General features: G+C 45.3%; 1 pseudogene; it reads right to left on the bottom strand.

The window, feature by feature from the left end:
- Nucleotides 1-2,829: 2,829 nt before the first annotated feature.
- On the bottom strand, nt 2,830-7,715 carry LOC129890537 (uncharacterized; annotated as a pseudogene).
- Nucleotides 7,716-8,201: the final 486 nt, after the last annotated feature.

Below are 8,201 nucleotides of genomic sequence, written 5' to 3'. Positions count from 1 at the left end.
CCCCATAAGCCCGCCGAGTACACAGAATAGCTACAACTACCAAGGCTAGGAATCAAGAATCTGCAATGTTAGGAGCCGAAGTATTATATCATTTCCAAACCCAGAATCTCTAAGAGTCAATCGATCTTGTGGTGACTTAGGGGTCGAGGCTGGGACTGGGACCCAGATGCTCGCCCGAATGTTCAAAGTGGTCAAGGCCGGGACTGGGTACCCGGATGCTTGCCATAATACATAAGTGCGGTCGAGGCCGAAACTGGGTACCCAGATGCTCGCCGTAATACATCGATATGATCGAGGCCAGGACTGGATACCAAGATGCTCGTCATACTAGTAAGTCGGCGGAGGCCGGGGTTGGGTACCCGGATGCTCCTCGATAATTCAGAATGGAGGCCGGGACTGGGTACCCGGATACTCACAGATATTTTATCCTATGGTGCTGAATATTCTCCTTTCCAACTAAACAATAATAGTACCGAGAATATCCTTTCCAATGAGTCAACCAATATGCCGCCAAAACTAAAACCGGAGCCAAAGTCAACGATCACGAAATCTAGTGCTGCCGACGCCTCACAAAAGTCATGATTATATCGAGTTATGTATGATGATATTTTTAAGAGCAAGAGTAACGCCTAGCTAAGGCCAAACTACTAGGCACTAGCCCGCTACACCATTCTACAAGGATCTAAGTCTACCGGAGCGACGTCGGGATATCTAAAGCAAGTTTACATCCTATACTAAGGCCAACATACCCCACCGTATCAACAACATGCTCATTTAACTCTACTTATAATACTTAACAAATAACGACAAGATACACATGCTTCTAAATATCCGAAAACCCGATAATAAGCCTAAAGCATGATTTCTAACACCTAAGATATACAATCAAACTACCCAACCCAAATTCCAACTATTTCAACATGCTTTCACATATTTCGGCTCAATCAAAAGAAATGTAAACCGTAGCCTACCTATAGGCCAAACACGCGGGCTCCAAATCACTGTGCTGGAGATTTTTCCTTTCGAACGGCCTCGGAACCAAGCTGTCAAAAATAGAACCACAACGTCGATACGGTCGTTTAGACACTAATTTCATAATTTTTGGAGATGGACCAATTTTTGGGTCAAAAACGGGAATTGTGGGACCCACATACGAAATTCCGGATTTGACCCCCAAAACAGGTTCTAAACGTCACCCCAAGCTCAAAAATCATATTTATAATATAATTTGAGGTGGAAAATTACGCAAGACGATCAAACAACCAAAACTCATAAATTCGGACTAAAGGACCAAAAATGGCAGCATCGAAATCAGTAGATTTTGGAAATACGAGACTCTTTCAACCCAAAAAAATTGCACTATGATGATCCTTGTGAAAAACCCCACAATCTAGCCTCAAGAATCACTCAAAACGGAGTTATATTGACCGAGATACACTTTTTCAAAATTCCACAAAATTTCATTCCGAAAATGACTAAATCAGTAACTAAAAATGCATTTTTACCTCAAACGAAGCTTCTCCTAGTGTTTCTGAGATTACCACGAGATTCCTCACGAAATTCTATTGAATTTAGACCCTTGAATCACCAAAATCGCATTTATATTGGTCAAGATATAACTTGTCAAAGTTCTTCAAAAATCCATTCCAAAAATGGATACTGCTGCAAATAAAATCACGATATTTACCTGAATCAAATGCTTCAAATCAGTTTTCAATCTCTCCAATGCGTTCTCCACGAAAAACCTCACAATATTGCCTTTTGAATCACCCAATTTGGAGCTCTAGAACTCAAGAAATGAGGGTTCAAAGTTGAGGAGAAAATCTGAAAAAAAAACTGCACTCTTGCTGCAGATTTTCTGATTTTTGCCACAATTTAAAGTCTCCCCGATAAAAATAAAATGAATATGCTAACACACTAAATTCGACGTTCGGGACTCAATGGAGTATTTAGAATTCCCATACGATATCATTTTAATAAAAAATGGGTCCCACACCCAAGAGTTATTTTCCACAATGGGTCTCGATATTAGCTCGGGAGCCTCGGGAAGCGAACGAAAGGTCGTTCCTAACCAAAATTGACATTCCGGAACTAACCGCATTATCAGAATTTTTATTCGAGCGCGTTTTCCAAGAATGTTGACCAAAGTCAACTATAGGCTAAGTTTCAAAGTCAAAAGCGCCAAATGGCCCTAAACTCGTATCAATTGCCTCGATAGTCATTCCAACAGTGTTACTAGCCTAATTTGGTCATTACGGAGCTGATGGAACCATCAGAATTTGAATCCGAGATCTCTTTGACTCAAAACTCGAAAAGTCGCAACTAAACTAACCTAGGCCTTTAAAATACCAAAATAGACTCGAGACCTCTAAAAATTTAACCAACACTTCTTCTAGACCAAACACCATCTCCTGAATCCAATGGAGTTGTCGGAATTCCATTCCGAGCATCGGAACTCCAAAAGTTGACCAAAGTCAAACCTTGGATTAAAGTTCCTCAAATTCTCAACTCAAGGCCTCAAATCTTCGTTACAGCTCCAAAACTGATTCCGTAAAGTCTCTTAAGCCTATTTCGACATTTCGGAGCTGCTGGAATCGACGGAATTCCATTATGAGACCCGTAGCTCCAATTGACCCCAAATACCACTTTTTAACACTTAAAGCTTATGAAACTCAAAATTTCCAAAGACTTAACGTTTCATAGGATTTTCTAAAAATCAACACCCGGTAACAATTAGAAATAACTCGGGGCATCTAAAGGGATGGATAAAATGGTCATTTTACAAAAATTCCAAAAAAATAACCTTGAGGGTCATTACAATATCCACTACTAAAAGAACTTTCGTCCGCGAAAGTAAGGACAAAAGTATACCTGGAGGTTCAATAAGCTGGGGAATTGCTCCCGCATCTCCTGTTTGGTCTCCCATGTAGCCTCCTCGATCGAACGATGGAGCCACTGGACCTTAATCACAGGGATGGACTTAGAATGAAGCTGGCGAACATCTCTGGCTAGAATAGCAACTGGCTCCTCAACAAAAGTCAGGCAATCATCCAACTCAACAGAGTCATACTGAAGCACATGAGACTCATCTGGAATGTACCGGCGCAGCATAGAAACGTGAAAAATAGGGTGTATAGCTGAAAATGCTGGTGGAAAAGCCAACTCATAAGCAACCTCTCCAACTCTCCTCAGAATCTCAAATGGCCCGATATACCTGGGGCTAAGCTTACCCTGCCTGCCGAATCTCATCACGCCCTTCAAGGGCGACACCCGTAAGAACACCTGATCTCCTACCTCAAAGCGCAAGGGCCGACGCCTGCGATCAGTATAACTCTGGTGCCTACTCTGAGCTGTCCTTAACCTATCCTGAATAACCCGAACTTTGGCTATGGCATCCTGAAGTAAATCGGTACTATGCGGCCTAGGTTCTGAAGACTCAAACCAACCAACCAGAGTACGACAACACCTACCATATAAGGCTTCAAACGGGGCCATCTAAATGCTAGAGTGGTAGCTGTTGTTGTACGCAAACTCTGCCAAAGCTAAGTACTGCTCCCAATGACCCTTGAACTCTAATACACAAGTTCGCAACATATCCTCCAGAACCTGAATAGTACGCTTTGACTGACTGTCGGTTTGTGGATGAAATGTCGTACTAAGATCAACCCGGGTGCCCAACTCTCTCTGAAAGGCCCTCCAGAAACTAGAAGTAAATTGAGATCCCCTATCTGATATAATGGATATCGGTACCCCGTACAGACGGACCACCTCCTGAATATAGATTCGAGCTAGATGATCTGTAGTAAAAGTGGACCGTACTAGCAAGAAATGTGCTGACTTGGTCAATCGATCAATGATGACCCAAATACCATCATTACCTCTGGATGATCGAGGCAATCCCATCATGAAGTCCATGGTAATTCATTCCCATTTCCACTCGGGAATGGGTAATCTCTGAAAGACTCCACCAAGCCTCTGATGCTCCGCCTTAACCTGCTGACAACTTAAACAATGGGATACATACTCTGCTATATCTCTCTTCATACCACTCCACTAGTAATGTTGTCTCAAATCCCGATACATCTTCGCGGTGCCCGGATGGATAGAATATTTAGAATCGTGGGCCTCGTAAAGGATCAACTGAATGAAGTCTCCAACTCTAGGAACACAAAGGAGACCATCGAACCGTAGTATGCCATCTGAATCTATAGAAGCCTGGCCACCCTCGCTTCGCAATACTAACTCTCGAAGCTTTACCAATTCTCCATCCTCAAACTGCTGGCCATGAATCTGGTCCACTAGAGACGATCGAGCTCCCAGATATGCCAAAATCGATCCGGAATCTAAGATTTCCAACCTGACCATCCAATTAGCCAAATACTGGATGTCCAAGGCTAGGGGTCGCTTCGCAGCAGACAAGTAAGCTAAACTACCCATACTCCCTGTCTTCCGGCTCAAGGCATCTGCTACTACATTCGCCTTGCTCGAGTGGTAAAGAATAGAGATGTCATAATCGGCTAGTAGCTCAATCCAACGCCACTGTCTAGAATTAAGATCTTTTTGACTCATAATGTACTGTAAGCTATGGTGATCTGTATATATCTTGCAATGGACTCCATATAAGTAGTGCCTCCATATCTTGAGCGCGAAAACTACCGCCGCTAGTTCCAAGTCATGGGTGGGGTAGTTGCGCTCGTGCACCCTCAACTGTCTGGAAGCATAAGCAATAACCCGGCCATGCTGCATCAGTACACACCCAAGACCTACACCAGAAGAATCACAATATACCAAAAAGATCTCTCCCTCAACTGGTAGAGTCAGAACAGGAGCGGTGGTAAGCAACTCCTTAAGCTTTCGAAAGCTCGACTCACACTCCTCGGACCACACAAAGGGAACATCCTGGCGGGTCAAATGGGTAAATAGGGCTGCAATGGTAGAGAAACCCTCAATGAATCGTCTATAATACCCAGCCAATCCAACGAAACTCCGAATCTCCATAACAGATGTGGGCCTAGCCCAACCACGAATAGCCTTAATCTTCGCTGGATCCACTCTGATACCCTCTCTGGACACCACATGTCCCAGAAATGCCACAGAATCCAACCAAAACTCGCATTTTGAGAATTTAGCATAAAGCTGCTGATCTCTCAAAGTCTGGAGCACAACCCTCAAGTGTTGCTCATGCTCCTTCCTACTCCTTGAGTATACCAGTATGTCATCGATGAATACAATCACAAAAGAGTCAATATAAGGTCTGAATACTCAAGTCATAAGGTCCATAAAATCTGTGGGGGCATTGGTAAGCCCAAAAGACATCACAAGAAACTCATAGTGGCCATAGCGAGTCCGAAAAGCAGTCTTAGGAATGTCGGCTGCTCTAATCCGCAACTGATGGTAGCCAGACCTCAAGTCAATCTTAGAAAACATGATCGCACCCTGAAGTTGATCAAATAGATCATCGATACGGGGCATGGGGTAACGGTTTTTCACCATCACCTTATTCAACTGCCTGTAATCAATACATATCCGCATAGTCCCATCCTTTTTCTTAACAAATAAGACAGGCGCACCCCACGGCGACATACTCGGGCGAATAAATCCCTTACCTAGAAGATCCTCAAGCTGCACACTGAGCTCCTTGAGCTCTGCAGGGGCCATACGATAAGGTGGTATAGAAATAGGTTTAGTTCCCAGCTCCAAATCTATGGCAAAGTCAATATCTCTCTCTGGGGGTAGACCAGGTAGGTCAGTAGGGAAGACATCAATATACTCCCTAACCACAGGAACTGAATCAATAGTAGGGTCCTTGCTGGACACATCACATACATAAGCTAAGTACGCTAAGTACCCGGACGCAACTAGCCATTGGGCCCGCATAAAGGATATGATTCCAGTCGGTGAGCGACTATAAACACCTTGACACAAGACCGGAGGAATACCAGGCATGGCTAATGTAATGGTCTTGGCATAACAGTCCAAAACCGCATGATGAGGGGATAGCCAATCCATGCCCAAAATAACATCGAAGTCCAGCATATCAAGTAAAATAAGATCTGCCAGAGTCTCATGCCCCTGAATAGTCACCATACAAGATCTACAAACCTGATCCACTACTAAAGAATCCCCTACCGGGGTCGAAACATGTAACGGGACCTCAAGTGACTCATAAGGAATATCCAAACGTGGAGCAAAATATATAGACACATAGGAATACGTGGAACCTGGATCAAATAAAGCTGAAACAGTCTGCTGACAAATAAGGATAGTACCTGTGATAACATCATCTGATGCCTCAGCCTCTGCCCTCGCCGGAGCAGCATAGAAGTGGCCCTGTCGGCCTCCCCCATGAACATTCACCCTACCACCTGACCTGCCTCCTCGGGAACCTCCCCGAATACCCTGTTGACCATCGCCGCGGCCGTGACCCCGATCTATACCTCCTAGTAGAGGTGGTACTACTATCAATGGTCTAGCCCGACCGGGACACTCCCTAGCCCAGTGCTCTAGTGAGCCACAATCAAAACATCCTGAAGCTGAGCGACCCGTGATAACTCGTCCGCGGTAGGAAGAAAGCGGACCTACTACCCTGCGATGGAACCCCCCGAATGGGGCTGACTACTCTCAACTGCTGGTAGGGCGACTTGAATCGGCCGGCTGGACTGACCCTGCTAGTACCTATCCTGCTGAAACCGCTGGCGGGGCCTGTCATAACTATCATGGCCTCTAGAATGGGACCCACTAAAGATACCCTAATGCCTGGGTCTCTTATCACTACCCCCTTGGGCCTGGCGATGAATAATTTCGATCGTGCGGGCATGATCCACCACATCCAGAAAAAGGCGACCTGTAGAAATAAGGTGCTCGGTCCCCAATCTCAGGTAAGGTCTCAATCCGCGCACAAAACATCGTACCCGCTCTTCCTCAGTGGGTAGAATCATAGTGGCATGTCGGGAAAGCTGATGAAATCTAGCCTCATACTCTGCAATCGTCATGTGGCCCTGCTCCAACCGAGTAAATTGATCCCGAAGTTGGTCCCGAACACTCCTAGGGATGTATCGAGCCAAGTAAGCCTCTGAGAACTGGGCCCATATCAATGGTGGTGACCCAGCTGGTCTGGACTGCAAATAAGAGTGCCACCACTGTCTGGCTGCCCCTCTGAACTGGTGAGTAGTGAAGTCGGCGCCTCTGGACTCCACAAGACCTAAGGAATGGAGCTTCTCTTGACAGGTAGTCAAGAACTCCATGGCATCCTCGCCAGTGGCTCCAGAAAATATCAGGGGCGATAGCCTCTGAAATACCCCTAACATCTTCTGATCCTGTAACGACATCATACCATCTGGAGCTGCTGGCGGGGGTGCAACAACTGGTGGAGGCAGTTGAACCTCAGGTGCCGGCTGAACAAGCGAATCCCACAGTGCTGGTATGCCTGATACTGGGGTCGGGGTCTGTGGTACAACTCCAATAGCCGTGAGGAGCTGCACAATCGCTGCCTGTAGTGCAGGGGTCATAACTGGTGCAGCTGGAGGTTGTGCTGGTGGTGGTGGTCCCTCTGGCTGAGTAGGAATAGGAGCGTCCTGATGATCCTCTACCAGCTCTGGCTCTATCTCCGAGTTGGGAGCTGGTGCTGCTCCCCTACCTATCCCATGAGGATGACCTCTAGGCATGCTAGGCCTTGGTGCGTTATCATGACCGGTGGTACCGCGCATACGAACCATTCCTGTGAAAGAGTGAGTGGAACAAATGAGATTTCACAGAATCAATAAGACACAACACTGTACGAAATGATACAACATAAAGAATGTTCTTAATGACATTCTGTAGCCTCCCGAAGATAAGTTACGGACGTTTCCGCACCTATCCACGAGACTCTACTAGACGTTAGCTCTGTACAAGTGAGACCAATGAACTTGGCGCTCTGATACCAACTTGTCACGACCCAATTCCTTAGGTCATGATGACACCTACTATAACCCTCTAGTAGGTAATCCAACCCGTCAATCCGGAACTTCAAGTAATGTGTTTGAAGGCAAAAACTATATAAGAGCATTGAATTATAAAAGTAAATAAAATGAATAAGCGGAAGTAAACCAAAACATGTTTTAAACAATAAAAGATCCCTCCCAGAACCTGGAAGTCACAAGTACAGACCTAATACAAAATAAAATACGAATACAAGTCCCGAAAGTGGACCAAAAAGATAT

Source organism: Solanum dulcamara, chromosome 5 (assembly GCF_947179165.1).
Source record: "Solanum dulcamara chromosome 5, daSolDulc1.2, whole genome shotgun sequence".
NCBI lineage: Eukaryota > Viridiplantae > Streptophyta > Magnoliopsida > Solanales > Solanaceae > Solanum > Solanum dulcamara.
The sequence above is the reverse complement of the archived record's forward strand: the minus strand, read 5'-3'. Positions and strand labels throughout refer to the sequence as shown.